We start from the raw sequence: 17,124 nt of genomic DNA on the forward strand, positions 1-17,124 counted from the left end.
CCCTTGATTTCTTTCTCTTGCCTAATTGCCCTAGCCAGAACTTCCAACACTATGTTGAATAGGAGTGGTGACAGAGGGCATCCCTGTCTTGTGCCAGTTTTCAAAGGGAATTTTTCCAGTTTTTGCCCATTCAGTATGATATTGGCTGTGGGTTTGTCATAGATAGCTCTTATTATTTTGAGGTACGTTCCATCAATACCGAATTTATTGAGCGTTTTTAGCATGAAGGGCTGTTGAATTTTGTCAAAAGCCTTTTCTGCATCTATTGAGATAATCATGTGGTTCTTGTCTTTGGTTCTGTTTATATGCTGGATTATGTTTATTGATTTGCGAATGTTGAACCAGCCTTGCATCCCAGGGATGAATCCCACTTGATCATGGTGGATAAGCTTTTTGATGTGTTGCTGAATCCGGTTTGCCAATACTTTATTGAGGATTTTTGCATCGATGTTCATCAGGGATATTGGTCTAAAATTCTCTTTTTTTGTTGTGTCTCTGCCAGGCTTTGGTATCAGGATGATGTTGGCCTCATAAAATGAGTTAGGGAAGACTCCCTCTTTTTCTATTGATTGGAATAGTTTCAGAAGGAATGGTACCAACTCCTCCTTGTACCTCTGGTAGAATTCAGCTGTGAATCCATCTGGCCCTGACTTTTTTTGGTTGGTAGGCTATTAATTATTGCCTCAATTTCAGAGCCTGCTATTGGTCTATTCACGGATTCAACTTCTTCCTGGTTTAGTCTTGGAAGAGTGAAAGTGTCCAGGAAATTATCCATTTCTTCTAGATTCTCCAGTTTATTTGTGTAGAGGTGTTTATAGTATTCTCTGATGGTAGTTTGTATTTCTGTGGGGTCGGTGGTGATATCCCCTTTATCATTTTTAATTGCGTCGATTTGATTCTTCTCTCTTTTCTTCTTTATTAGTCTTGCTAGTGGTCTGTCAATTTTGTTGATCTTTTCAAAAAACCAACTCCTGGATTCATTGATTTTTTGGAGGGTTTTTTGTGTCTCTATCTCCTTCAGTTCTGCTCTGATCTTAGTTATTTCTTGCCTTCTGCTAGCTTTCGAATGTGTTTGCTCTTGCTTCTCTAGTTCTTTTAATTGCGATGTTAGAGTGTCAATTTTAGATCTTTCCTGCTTTCTCTTGTGGGCATTTAGTGCTATAAATTTCCCTCTACACACTGCTTTAAATGTGTCCCAGAGATTCTGGTATGTTGTATCTTTGTTCTCATTGGTTTCAAAGAACATCTTTATTTCTGCCTTCATTTCATTATGTACCCAGTAGTCATTCAGGAGCAGGTTGTTCAGTTTCCATGTAGTTGAGCGGTTTTGATTGAGTTTCTTAGTCCTGAGTTCTAGTTTGATTGCACTGTGGTCTGAGAGACAGTTTGTTATAATTTCTGTTCTTGTACATTTGCTGAGGAGTGCTTTACTTCCAATTACGTGGTCAATTTTGGAGTAAGTATGATGTGGTGCTGAGAAGAATGTATATTCTGTTGATTTGGGGTGGAGAGTTCTATAGATGTCTATTAGGTCTGCTTGCTGCAGAGATGAGTTCAATTCCTGGATATCCTTGTTAAGTTTCTGTCTCGTTGATCTGTCTAATGTTGACAGTGGAGTGTTGAAGTCTCCCATTATTATTGTATGGGAGTCTAAGTCTCTTTGTAAGTCTCTAAGGACTTGCTTGATGAATCTGGGTGCTCCTGTATTGGGTGCATATATATTTAGGATAGTTAGCTCTTCCTGTTGAATTGATCCCTTTACCATTATGTAATGGCCTTCTTTGTCTCTTTTGAACTTTGATGGTTTAAAGTCTGTTTTATCAGAGACTAGTATTGCAACCCCCCCTTTTTTTTGTTCTCCATTTGCTTGGTAAATCTTCCTCCATCCCTTTATTTTGAGCCTATGTATGTCTCTGCGTGTGAGATGGGTCTCCTGAATACAGCAGACTGACGGGTCTTGACTCTTGATCCAGTTTGCCAGTCTGTGTCTTTTAATTGGAGGATTTAGTCCATTTACATTTAAGGTTAAGATTGTTATGTGTGAACTTGATCCTGCCATTATGATATTAACTGGTTATTTTGCTCGTTAGTTGATGCAGTTTCTTCCTAGCCTCGATGGTCTTTACATTTGGCATGTTTTTGCAATGGCTGGTACTGGTTGTTCCTTTCCATGTTGAGTGCTTCCTTCAGGATCTCTTGTAAGGCAGGCCTAGTGGTGGCAAAATCTCTAAGCATTTGCTTATCTGTCAAGGATTTTATTTCTCCTTCACTTATGAAACTTAGTTTGGCTGGATATGAAATTCTGGGTTTAAAATTCTTTTCCTTAAGAATGTTGAATATTGGCCCCCACTCTCTTCTGGCTTGTAGAGTTTCTGCCGAAAGATCTACTGTTAGTCTGATGGTCTTCCCTTTGTGGGTAACCCGACCTTTCTCTCTGGCTGCCCTTAAGATTTTTTCCTTCATTTCAACTTTGGTGAATCTGGCAATTATGTGTCTTGGAGTTGCTCTTCTCGAGGAGTATCTTTGTGGCGTTCTCTGTATTTCTTGGATTTGAATGTTGGCCTGCCCTACTAGGTTGAGGAAGTTCTCCTGGATGATATCCTGAAGAGTGTTTTCCAACTTGGTTCCATTTTCCCCCTCACTTTCAGGCACCCCAATCAGACGTAGATTTGGTCTTTTTACATAATCCCATACTTCTTGCAGGCTTTGTTCATTTCTTTTTCTTCTTTGTTCTTTTGGTTTCTCTTCTCGCTTCATTTCATTCATTTGATCCTCAATCGCTGATACTCTTTCTTCCAGTTGATCGAGTCAGTTACTGAAGCTTGTGCATTTGTCACGTATTTCTCGTGTCATGGTTTTCATCTCTTTCATTTCGTTTATGACCTTCTCTGCATTAATTACTCTAGCCATCAATTCTTCCACTTTTTTTTCAAGATTTTTAGTTTCTTTGCGCTGGGTACGTAATTCCTCCTTTAGCTCTGAGAAATTTGATGGACTGAAGCCTTCTTCTCTCATCTCGTCAAAGTCATTCTCCGTCCAGCTTTGATCCGTTGCTGGCGATGAGCTGCGCTCCTTTGCCGGGGGAGATGCGCTCTTATTTTTTGAATTTCCAGCTTTTCTGCCCTGCTTTTTCCCCATCTTTGTGGTTTTATCTGCCTCTGATCTTTGATGATGGTGATGTACTGATGGGGTTTTGGTGTAGGTGTCCTTCCTGTTTGATAGTTTTCCTTCTAACAGTCAGGACCCTCAGCTGTAGGTCTGTTGGAGATTGCTTGAGGTCCACTCCAGACCCTGTTTGCCTGGGTGTCAGCAGCAGAGGCTGCAGAAGATAGAATATTTCTGAACAGCGAGTGTACCTGTCTGATTCTTGCTTTGGAAGCTTCCTCTCAGGGGTGTACTCCACCCTGTGAGGTGTGGGATGTCAGACTGCCCCTAGTGGGGGATGTCTCCCAGTTAGGCTGCTCAGGGGTCAGGGACCCACTTGAGCAGGGAGTCTGTCCCTTCTCAGATCTCAACCTCCGTGTTGGGAGATCCACTGCTCTCTTCAAAGCTGTCAGACAGAGTCGTTTGCGTCTGCAGAGTTTTCTGCTGCGTTTGTTACAGTTTACTGTGCCCTGTCCCCAGAGGTGGAGTCTACAGAGACAGGCAGGTTTCCTTGAGCTGCTGTGAGCTCCACCCAGTTCGAGCTTCCCAGAGGCTTTGTTTACCTACTTAAGCCTCAGCAATGGCGGGCGCCCCTCCCCCAGCCTCGTTGCTGCCTTGCCGGTAGATCACAGACTGCTGTGCTAGCAATGAGGGAGGCTCCGTGGGTGTGGGACCCTCCCGGCCAGGAGTGGGATATGATCTCCTGGTGTGCCTGTTTGCTTAAGGCGCAGTATTGGGGTGGGAGTTACCCGATTTTCCAGGTGTTGTGTGTCTCAGTTCCCCTGGCTAGGAAAAGGGATTCCCTTCCCCCTTGCGCTTCCCAGGTGAGGCAATGCCTCGCCCTGCTTCAGCTCTTGCTGGTCGGGCTGCAGCAGCTGACCAGCACCGATCGTCTGGCACTCCCCAGTGAGATGAACCCAGTACCTCAGTTGAAAATGCAGAAATCACCGGTCTTCTGTGTCACTCGCGCTGGGAGTTGGAGACTGGAGCTGTTCCTATTCGGCCATCTTGCTCCGCCCCCCCAAGTACATATATTTTTAGGATTTTTAAGTCTTCTTGGAAAACTACTTTTTTATAACATAATGTCCCGCTATATTATTAATAAAATTCCATGTTCTGAAGTCTACTTCATATTAGCAGGGACACTCTAGCTTTCTTTAAATTAATATGTGCATGGCATATGTATGAGAGGTTTGAGAAATTTGGGCTTGATCAAGGAAAAGATATTACCATGACATGGCAGTTTATTTAATCACTCTTTAACAGGTTTGTATTTTATGTGGGGTGGGAGGGGGGATCTCTTGTGACAGAACAGAAGTCTATCCAGAGGTTTAAGTGGGGTTGCTATGGAAAGGGAGGAGGGCTGGGGGAATTTTCCTAGGGGGAAGGGGCATCAAAGATGGGACTTATATATCCAGGTGATGTGGCTCAGTCCCATCCAGAAGGGCAGCAGTGATTTGAGGGTCTTTGTGGCCCAGGGCTTATCTATAGCTGGCAGAGGTGGCATGAGGTTTTACAAAGTATTCAAAATAAGCAGGCTCTAAATAGCTAGAAATTAGCTTGTTTGGGCTGTTTTAAAAATAATTAGATGTGTAAATATTTATGTTTGGCATTGGCAGGCTCTCGAGCTAATGGGTTGCAGTCTGCAGTGAAGAAATAAACAACCTAGTGGCCAATGTTCAGAGGCCATTATTTTGCCTCATTTATATAACAATCCATCCCCAGTTCTATGTCATTTTATAATCTAAATTGTACTGCGTTTTGTAGGGCTTAGATGGAGCCAGTGACAAAGCATTTTCGTAACCCAGAATTCCATACGAGATGGGGCAACAACTAGGATTTCAAAAGTATTCACAGCCAGTCTATTCACCTAATGGAGGTAGAATAGATTAGAAACAGAAATGACTTTTTGATTTGTTCCATCTGTTTAGTCAGCAGACTGATATGATAGTTCTTGTGCATGTCATTAGCTAACTATAAAACGTGATGATTGTTATGTAACCACATGCAGCAAGATGTGTTAACAAGTACACAGATCCTTTCTCATTTTGTTCTTGGGCTAGATCCTTAAGGACAGACTGGGCCTCAGGGTGAGAGAGAAGATGCATGTTTTCTCCTCCAAGGGAGAGTTGATTTCTTCTTCTTAATCATTTTGTCTGTTTTGTTTGTATTGCCTTGTGGTGGATGACAGGCAAAAAGCCAGTAAATTTTCCCAGTCCCAATTGTGGTGACATCATGTTGCCCTTTTCTCTAGACGGCATCAGTCCTCTTCTCCAGGATCCTCCCCTCCATTTCATCTTCTTTAGGAGTTTGGTTTCTGTTCTTCTCTCTGGTTGGCATCCTGGTGAAAAGCTTCTGTGTCAGGGCCCAACACGTGTCTCTTGGTTTGTAGCATTTCTTCAGTAGGATAACCACCTCCTTTGGAGTATTGAGAAAAGGAAGAATATGAACTTATTTAATTTGATATTTTAAATAATGCATTTCTCAGCTCAGTCCAAGGCTTTGGGTCTCAATATATTCCCCAGAAAGCAACTGGAATGACAAAATTTCCAGCAGTAGATCCAGTAAGACATCAGGATCGGCATGCTATCTGCTTACAAATGTGTGCCACTCCAGCTGCACTTAAGAAGCCAAACTTTGTCTGTCATCTCTGCCTTGTAAGTTCATTTACCTGCCATCGTAGTCCCCAAGGAAAGGACTCCTCTCATTTCAGCCAAATTCCGAAAATTGCCAGCCTAGCCAAAAGAGCACCTCCTCATGTACCTTGTTGCTGTGTCTGAGACGTCCCACCCTTTGTCCAGAGGCATGTATTCCTCCTCTTTTTCTCTTCAGGCTCATAAGTGTCTGTTGCCTGCCAAATGAGGAACCCATGAAACAAAGTACACTGTGGGCAGTTTAAATTACTACAAAAAGCAGAGCTAAGAACAACGAGAAAATGAAATGTTGATGAAATTGGATAAATATATGAAGTAACATTCTAGTAACAATAGTGATTAACATATAATAAGCTTTCCTTGTAGGAAGTTTGTCAGGAAATTGTAGAAAGATTAATTTTTTATAGTAGTTTAACCAAATTTTACCTTAAAAATTCCCTACAACAGTTACTCTAGAAATTTGCAAATAATTTATATCAAACGTTCAATTATGTCATTAGTTAATAATTAAAAATTAAGCAATTGTAAATAACACACACTGAAAAAGAATGTGATTCTCTCCAATTTATGGACTTCTTAAAAATGTTGGCACTATAGTGCTTCTTTGACCTTTTCTTCTTATGTTTGTACTGCCTTATCATTTTAAAATAAACAAACATTTCTCTTGAGACTGAAAAATTCAGAGAGATACAAAATTTGAAGTAATCACACCTTATTAACTTAAAAATATACTATATAAAAATACAGAAAATTATTAAAACTGATAAACAAATTTAGTAAAGTTACAGGATACAAAATCAACAAACAAAAATAAGTACCAGTTCTATATATTAAGAGCAATATATCTGAAAAAGAATCAAGAAAGAAATCCCAATTACAATAGTTACAAAAATACTTAGAAATAAGTGTGGCTAAAGAATTAAAATATATTTATAAGAAAAAACTAGAAAACACTGATGAAAATAATTTAAGAGGACACACAAAAAATGGAAAAATATCACATGTTCAAAGATTGAAAGAATTAATATTGTTAAAATGTTTAAAGTCTCCAAAGCTACCTCCAGATTCAATGCAATCCCTATCAAAATACCAATGATATGCTTCACAGAAATGTAAAATAAAATCTTAAAATTTGTAAAGAACCACATAAGATCTCAAACAGCTAAAGTAATCATAAGCAAAAAGAACATAGCTGGTGGTATAATACCACCAGATTTCAAATTATACTACAAAGCTATAGTAGATAAAATTGCAGGGTACTGGCATAAGAAAAAAAAAAAAGAAAGAAAGAAACACAAACTAATGAAAAAGAATAGAGAATCCAGAAATATATCCATGTACTTAGAGTAAACTCATTTTTGACAAAGGTGCCCACAACATACCTTGGAGAAAGGACTGCCTCTTTAATAAATGGTGATAGGACAACCGGATACCCTTATGCAAAAGAATGAAACTAGATCCATATTTTTCACCATATTAAAAATCAACTAAGATAAACTAAAGATTTTAATGTGTAAGACATAATCCTAGAAAACTCCTAGAAGTAAACATTGAGAAAACACTACAGGACATTGGTCTGGGCAAAGATTTTTGAGGTAAGGTCTCAAAAACACAAACAAAAAAAGCAAAAATAGACAAATACGGTTATCTCAAGTTGAAAAGCTTCTGAACAAAAAGGAAAAAATTAACGAAATGAACAGACAACCTAGAAAATGGGAGAAAATATTAGAAACTACCTATTTGAAAAGAGATTAATAAACAGAATACAAAAGGAACTCAGACAACTCAATAGCAAAACAACCAAATAACCCAATTAAAAAAAGGGCAAGGGATGTAAACAGACATTTCTCAAATGAAGGCATACAAAGAGCCATCAGGTAAATGGAAAAATACTCAACATTATTTATCATCAGGGAAATGCAAATCTAAAGCACAATGTGATATGGCTATATCAAATGGCTATATCAAAAATGGCTATATCAAAATGATGGCTATATCAAATAGATTTTTTTCAATGACAAATGCTGTCAAGGATGTGAAGAAGAAATAGAAATGCTCTTACACTCTTGGTGGGAATGTAAGTAAAACAGCTACTATGGAAAACAGTATAGAGGTTTCTCAAAAGACTAAAAATAGAACTACCATATGATCCAGAAATCCCATTCCTGGGTATATATCCAAAAGAAAGGAAATCAGTACTTTATAGATATTTGCTCTCCCATGTGAATTGCAGCACTATTCACAACAGTCAAAATATGGAATTGAACTAAGTGTCCATCAATAAATGAATGGATAAAGAACACACAGTATATATACAAAATTTAATTTTATTCAGCTATAAAAAATAATAAAATTATGTCATTTGCAGCGACATTGATGGAATTGGAGAACATCATGCTAAGTGAAATAAGATAAGCTCAGAAAGACAAACATCTCATGTGGTCATTCATATGTGGGAGCTAAAAAAGTAGATCTCATGGAGGCAGAGAGTAGAATGGTGACTTCCAGAGGCTGTGAGAGGCAGGGACGATAAAGAGGAGTTGGTTACTGGGTACAAAAATATACTTAGATGGCATAAATACGTTCTAGTGTTCAACACTACAGTGGGAAAATTATACTTAATAAAAATTTATTGCATATTTCAAAGCAGCTAGAAGAATTGTAATGTTCCCAACACGAAGAAAAGATCAATGTTTGAGGTGATGCATATCCTAATTACCCTTATTTCATCATTACACACTGTATACACATACCAAAATAGTACATGTAACCCCCAAATATGTACAATTATGATATATCTATCAAAAATAAAATAAAATATATATAAATAAATATACAAATAAAAAATATAAATATTTATATATATATTATATATTGTTTGAGTATTATCCCCAAAGAATGTACTTTTACTTAAAAGGGTAAGTAAAGTCAGTTATATATAAGTTTTCTTGAATTTAATAAATCCTTGACAAATGTGAGTCTTCAACCAAAGTTACTAAAACTTTATACTATACTTGCTTTGTACCAGGAACTATTATAAGTATTTAATATTTACAATAACCCTGTGATGTCTATACTATTTTTTTCCTGTTTCACAGATGATTAAACAGACGTATAGGAAATTAGAATAATTTGCTCAGTCATGCAGTTACTGAACAGTAGCTACATCTTAGGAGCCAAATTTGAGAATTTATGGTTTTAATCCACTCTTCCAAACTATCTCCCTATTACAAACATATCGATTGCAAACATTTCTATTATTATTTATAAATTTATACAATAATTTCATATAAATGGTATTTTTAAATTCTTACTACTACATTACTTTATTCACTGAAAAATAAAAATGTGATTTTGAATGTCTACTATTGCTACTTAAGGTGCTATTGCTCCAGAGTATTAAAATCTACTGGTAATAGCCATACAACCTTGCAGATATTTGAGGTTTTTGCAACATTATAAACCATATTCAGAATATTCTGAAGACAAATAGCATTTTCCTCACTTTATAGATAAGAAGTCTGAGTCTCAGAGTGTTTAGAAAACTTTTCTGAAATCATGCAAACTATTAACTGGGATTGCTAAGATTTGAACTATTTGTGAAACTGGTTTCAGTCTTTGCACTGTATCTCAAAATTATCCAAGTGTTTATCCTTTTTAAAAGATACTCCATTAAAGGTTTTCATTGTTCATCAGTGCTCTCAGAACTTGCTCAAGGAAAAACCTAAATGTAATCATCAGATATAAATTCCAGGAATAATCATCTCCTTTATATCATCCTCTCTCTTCCCTCCGCCATAAAGGTGTGGTCCAGAACGTATTACATACACAGCAGTTTAAAAATTATTCTATATTTCCTCACTTTTACTCCAATTTCACTTTAAGTTAATACTGATGCATTCTCCAGGTGCAGATACCATACTATGTATTTAGTAGTGAGGATCAATCTCTACCTAAAGCTAAGTCCTTGAGAAGTTGTTGATAATGTGTTTTTTATTATCATCACATTTGTGCTAAGTATTTGAATCTTGAACATTTTAGAAATTGCTTCCAACTTGGTGTTTTATTTATTTATTTATAAAATTATATGCCACGCAGAGCATAAAAAGAATGATTAAATATCAATTTGAGCCAGTTCTAGTCAGTGGTGCATTCTTCCATCACAGTGTGCAACCATGTGCAACTGTGACTCTTAGGTAAGAGCTCCCAGAGAACATTTGATGATTGAATTTGTGCTTATCAGATTGAAGTTTGAAAAATTTAGTGCTGCTGGATTGATTTTTTTTCCAAAAAGCACATGTAGATATATTAGAGGCCAAGTTGGAATCAAACACATTAAAAAATAGCTTTAGAGGCAAAACTCACTATTTACAGGTCATAAAACATTTGCTTCTTTAAAATCTTAAGCCTTGATATATATGACATTTATGCAAATGAAATATGTGCATTTATATATGTTCCAATTTTCTTCTCAAAATACTGTGTGTCTCACTTTATTAAAAGAAGAAAGAGAAAGACAGAAGAAAGAAAGAAAGAAAGAAAGAAAGAAAGAAAGAAAGAAAGAAAGAAAGAAAGAAAGAAAGAGAAAGAAAGAAAGAGAGAGAGAGAAAAGAAAGAGAAAGAGAAAAAGAGAAGGAGAGAGGGAGGGAGGGAGGACGGAAGGAAGGAAGGAAGGAAGGAAGGAAGGAAGGAATGAAGAAAAGAAGAAGGAAGGTAGGAAGGGAAGGAAGGAAGGAAGGAAGAAAGAAGGAAGGAAGGAAGGAAGGAAGGAAGGAAGGAAGGAAGGAAGGAAGGAAAGAAGGAAGGAAGGAAGGAAGAATGGAAGGAAAAAAAAGAGACAGATAGAAAGAGAAGTCATAGCTAGATGTCCACAAAATAAAGTCAGGGAAAATCTCTATAATTTGGATTTTCATAGATAAAGAAGAACTGAATTCCTGATTACTTTCTAATGCAACATAATGAAGTTAAAAATATGAATTCAAAAGACAAACTACCCAATTATTAAGCCCTGCTCAACTACTTACTAGCTATATAATTTGTGGAATATTCCCTTTACCATTCTATAAAATGAATCTAATAAATTTTTCTACCTTATATTTTAATAAAGATTAATGAAAATATATATAAAAGGCACTTTTACACTTCTTGGCGTATAATTAACAGTATACAATTATTTTCTTTGGTAACTGTCTTTTGTTATGTGGCTTGAAGCTACAAATTCTACCCTAAATTTTCATGGCTCACAATTATTTGAGAAACAGAAAAATATGCGTGATTCTTTAAAATAAGCAAGTCAACAATATATGGTACCACTGTTTTTATTCAACATTGTGCAGTAGATACTAGCCAGTAGAGTAAGACCAAAATAAATTAAAGATGTATAAGGACTGCAAAGAGACAAACTGATTCACAGGTCATACAGATTTAAAGTCAATATTAAATATTCAACTCCAAATATATGTATCAATATATGCAGTTAGAAATTTAAATACATCTTAAAATATTATTTATAGTAAATAATAAAATTTAAGGTATACAGGAATAAACCTAACATATTTTTCAGACCTATTGCACATAATTAGAAAAATTTTTGAAAGACGTTCATGGAAACCTAAATATTTACGAATGTGAAGAGTAAATACTAAAAAGATATCAATTTTATTCAAATAGAGTATAAAATGAAAGCATTTCCAAACAAAAAACCAAAGGACACTTTTCAAGTTTGTTCTAATATTTGTGTATGTAGAAAAGACCTCAAAACAGCTAACACATTCTTGAAGGGGAAGGATTTCATAGGGTACTTCACTAAAAATCAACTTATTTAAATGTGTTACTAATTGTTAAAGAGGATTGAAAAATGTTTTGCTTTTGATATGGGGAGAACAGGAACGTACATTCACTTTATTGCCCTGGGGATATCTATGTTCAGCTCTCACGGATTCTTCATCACATTGTTACATTCAAGTAATGAAAATCTGTTAATTGGAGTTGGTAAACAGAAATTAATAGATAGATTAGATGTCTATATATGTACCAAAGTGTGGATTGTTTGAAGTGAAACAGTCTGGGGCATGTGGCAAGAATAAGGTGGCCATACATTGTACTCTCTATCGTAAGAAAGTTTTTGGTGAGCCTTAGATTTTGGAGATAGCTTATGCCAAACTAAGGGATACTCTTTCAGCCTACTTATTATGTAGCTACAAAGTGGGGCACAGAGTAAAAGAGGCCTCTGTAGAAGGTTTAGGTTTCAGTCAAGATGTCCTCTACCTGTGCCATACATTCCAGGAAACTAATGGTGTCACAGATATCACAATTGTAAAAGATACTGTGTACATATGTACTGGTAATCCCAGTAGCAGAGTTCCAGGAAGGTTATTGAGAAAGGCAATGCCATCTGTGACAGACCCCTTGCGTGCTACTGGGTATTAGTAGACTGAGTTCCTAAACATGGGACCTGCATTTACCACGTTGAGTAGGGTATTACCTTATCCACTGCAAAAAGCCACAAGAACAAAGAAGGAATTCAATGTTCAATGGAAATGGCATGATGAGAATTGGACTTGAGTAGATCAAGACGGTGTGTGTAAAATTACATGTTTAGGTGGCCGGGACTTTCATGATGTTTATTCATATTGTACTAACATCTCTCCTTCAACTCATACCTATGATTTATTGGAACTTTTCTCCACCTGACCTGCTTCCCAGATGGGTTCAGCAATATTCTGTGGCTAATTAACAATAGACAGCTGCTGAACTCTAGTTAGGAGTAGTCCTAAAAGACAGTATGAAAAGAAACTGCTCCCAGCACAACTGTGAAAAAATGTATTTGTTATTAAATTCATAGGGATTGAGAACTGCTCTGGAGTATGGCTAACGTTGAATACATTGACTGGGTTTTTCAGGGGCATTAAAAAAAAAGGTTAAATGGGGGCAAGCAAATTCTGGGAAAGAGACATCTATAGGTATTGCACAGTTTCACTATGTTTACCCATCAAATCGCATCCATCAAACCACAGAGGGAGCACTCAAGAGCCAAGTGGAAAGGATGATGCACCCTCCTTCTTTGGCCACACTGGTGATTGCATGATGGGCCTATGAAAGTTGTGGCCATGGCAGCACTGATGGAGGCTTTATATGGGCCCAGCAGTCTCATCTAGACTGTCAAACTACTCCAACTACTCAGTGTCCAACCATCCAGCAGCAGAGACTGATTCTGAGAAGCACCATCATTCAGAATGACTATCCTGCTTCTTCAAGGTAAGGAGATGATTATATCTGACTCCTTCTAGTGGTTTTTCCTTTATAGCTAATACAGTTGTGAGTTTGCCCTCCATTGCCACAGTACTTGTGTTGGCACTTCTCTTTAAGGGCTTACACATGCCCCATGTATTGCTGTGATATACCATATAAAGTTGCCTCAGGTTAAACTTCATATTTCAGCAAAGAAGGTTCAACATAGATGAATGATGATGGCATCCAGAAGAATCAGGAATTGGACATAGTAACATAGTGGTATAGAATGGTAATGTTCAGCTAAAACTTAATAGCCTATAGGCAGGTGTGCTGACCTCTAGGATGGAGGTATATGAGCTGAACCGATAGCTAATATATGGTCATGTATTACCAAAATCTACAGGACATTGAGCCAAGAGCCAAAGGGAAATGTATGATTAGGCCCTTTCTCTGTCATTCCTGCTAACCCATTGGCAGATTTTTGCTTCAAAACTAGAGTTTCCATTTCATTAAAAATATTGGTCCAGTGGCTCAGTAAGCAAATAAAACCAAACCAAAACAATTATTTCATGTGCATAAGGAATTGATAATTGTCCATGATAAGCATAGAAAGTTACTACTGTGACTATAAAGTGGGGCTGGGTATATGTCTGGAGTTCACTTGGTCTGTTCCCTGGAGTGCTTCCCTGACGGATGATAGCTGCAACAGGACAATTTTAGCAACCACATTGCAACAAGAGCAAGTTAAGCAAAGTCTCAAACTCTTTGGGGAGAGTGACATGGGTCATATCACAAAGCAATCAGCCTTGACTAGTCAAAATTCTAACAGAGCACAAATGAAATCTAGAATTAGTGATAAAGGAGAGAGGTGATGAATACTGGTTACGTACTCAAGATGAGTGACTGGAGCATAGAATGTTGCTTGTTTTGCAAACCGTCTTGTATCTTTGTAAACAAATAATGTGCCTTGCCACCCCTGGTGATATATTGGGTTTCACAGAGGGCATAAGTAAATCTGAATGATGCAAAAAGTAAACTGTATTGTATATCTGTTGTGTGTGTGCTGCTTTATTCAGATTTTTTCCTTTGTTGTTATTTTAGTCATTGCTATAACAAATAATTTTAAACAGACTTCTGCCACTTTTGCTCAGGTGCGATCTATATGCTTTGCTAAATATTGCTTCAACTATGTCTGGCTTCTTACCTTGGGGCTAACCTTTGGGTTCCCCGTGGGAACCATTTTGCCATTCCTTCAAGTGTAACTTGTGTGGAATGGAAACTTCTACAGGGCAACCCTTGACCAATAACTACAGAAGCTGAGGGACTAGTACTTTCTTTCTTCCCTTTGGCAGAGAGTTATTTAAAAGATGTATTTACTAAGACTTCTCAGAAGTTCCTGGAGATGAAATAGCGAGTTAGGTATGGGTGGCAAACTCAGTAACTCATTTCTCTATTGGCTTTACTTTTTCTGCTTCATTCCCTCTGTTCTTCATTCTTATTCCCTGAGTTATCTTCTCAAGGAAACTTCTTGAAAAGTAGCCCTGTTCTTAGTTTCTACTCTTATAGACAAGGTAACAACCTAATAAGATAACATGTTGCCAAGCCACCAGTTGAACATAGAGAAAACTAAAAATTTATGTTTTTAGTGTCTTAAGCTTAACATTTATTTGGTGATTCAAATATTATTTATTAATTAAATGTATGTGTATATGTGCACATATATTTGTATATAGGTATGTGTATATGTAAGTGTACTTGTTCTCTCTCTCTCTCTCTCTCTCTCTCTCTCACACACACACACACACACACACACATGCACACACAAGCTTTTAGTTACTGGTTTAGAGGAAAAGGTTAAAAATAAAATTGGAAGAAATTGTGCCCCTAGAAACTTGTAAGAACTCTGATCCAATACATATTTATTTATTTATTTATTTATTTATTTATTTATTTATTGAGACTGAGTCTCACTCTGTTGCCAGTCTGGAGTGCAGTGGCATGATCTTGGCTCACTGCAATCTCTACCTCCTGGGTTCAAGCAATTTTCTGCTTCAGCCTCCCAAGTAGCTGGGATTACAGGCACCTGCCACCACGTCTGGCTATTTTTTTTTGTATTTTTTAGTAGAGATGAGGTTTCACCATGTTGGCCAGGCTGGTCTTGAACTCCTGACCTCGTGATCCACCCGCCTTCGCCTCCCAAAGTGCTGGGATCACAGGTGTGAGCCACCATGCCTAGCCCCCAATACATAAAATTTTAATTTAGGAACAGAAAATTGAGAGTGAGAATCATTTTCTTAACTTTTAAAAATGTATGCTATGTTTATATTTCTTTAGGCATGTTGACCTGCAGTCTTTAGTCTACTTAATAATCTATTTTAAATATTGTTTGCATGTATTTAAATATTGTTTGCATGTATGTTAGATCTAGTAAACATTTTGTCAACTTAAAATCATATATATAATTATCATTGCATTTTTTCTCCTTCATGGTACTTTGATTATGTTCATCATGCTGAAGCACATTTAAAGTCCAGAAATCAATCTTCATCACACATTTTTGGCCATAACTTTATTCATAATTTACAAATGAAAAATAAAAAACTCTTATAGTGCATAACTTAAAAATGTCAAATTTGACAGTCTAATAGTTCAGAAAATATAAAGGGATCTTACTTATTCAGTATCATAGAAAAAATTATGAATTTTCCATATTTTTCCAGACAATATAATTTATTTTCAGAACAAAATAATAATCTTAATATATCCAGGTCAATTATTATTTTAAAAATTATTTGATTTTTCAACATTTATTAAAGAAAGTATTTCAAACATAGTTTAAGCTTTTCAGGTTTTCTTCATTCGAAACATCTGTTTTTCCATCACCTTCAATCTCATTGTCATCATTTAATTCAGACCATAAAAGACTAACTAAAACATCATGTATAATTTTCCTTGTTCATTTCTCTTTGTCTACCATCTTTAATATTTCTCATCCTCAAAGTCATATAATATATGCATCTCATTAAATTTTGTATTCAATACATTTATGTTTTGCAATGCTTTTGATATTTTATGTATATTAATTTTGACTTTTCAACATACAACCACATCATAAACTGCTTAAAGGCAAAAGTAATATCTTTCCTTATTTAATAGGTACTGTATTTTTAAATCTTGGAACAATACTGAAAATATCTTTGGAAAAATAAGCGTTTTTATGTTTAACTTAATTACAGTCATAAAAAATAATTTTCTATCTTATACTAGCTTCTTATGAGTAGTTTCAAACTTTCTAAAGCCAGAAAACCCTTCGATCAAATGAAACTTACCTTTAAACAGGATGATTATAAGCATAACTGCTCCAGTTGAAATGGGTTAAAGATAGCAGAGTCATACAAACATCTCCTGCTTTCAGTCAGCTGGCCTGAGATGTGTATTGAGTTTCAAAATGTTTTTTTCTATAATATGTAGTCTTATTAAATTCATATACTGGCTTATTAAGTATTTTAGAATAGAAAGTAACCATATAAAGTATTTCCTGTGATTAGTCTTTATGACTTACCACTTATAACACATAACAACTGTATTTCAACTATATTTTAAGATATGTTTTGGATAATTACGGGGATCAGAAACAGAAAATCATCAATCCTACCAACATTTATTAAGCACCTTCTACATGCTTTATAGGCAATGGAATACAGCAGTAAAAAGAACAAAAGGTCCCAGTCTTTATTCTCAGGGATTTTGCATTTTAGAGGAGAAAACAAGCAGAATACACATGATATCAGGGTTATTCAGGGCGATGAAGAAAAAATGAAGTGAGTTAAAACAGGTGTAGAGACCAGTTAGAATGGCAATCATTAAAAAGTCAGGAAACAACAGGTGCTGGAGAGGATGTGGAGAAATAGGAACACTTTTACACTGATGGTGGGATTGTAACCTAGTTCAACCATTATGGAAAACAGTATGGCGATTCCTCAAGGATCTAGAACTAGATGTACCATATGACCCAGCCATCCCATTACTGGGTATATACCCAAAGGATTATAAATCATGCTGCTATAAAGACACATGCACACGTATGTTTATT

This window comes from Macaca fascicularis, chromosome 1 (assembly GCF_037993035.2).
Source record: "Macaca fascicularis isolate 582-1 chromosome 1, T2T-MFA8v1.1".
Lineage (NCBI taxonomy): Eukaryota > Metazoa > Chordata > Mammalia > Primates > Cercopithecidae > Macaca > Macaca fascicularis.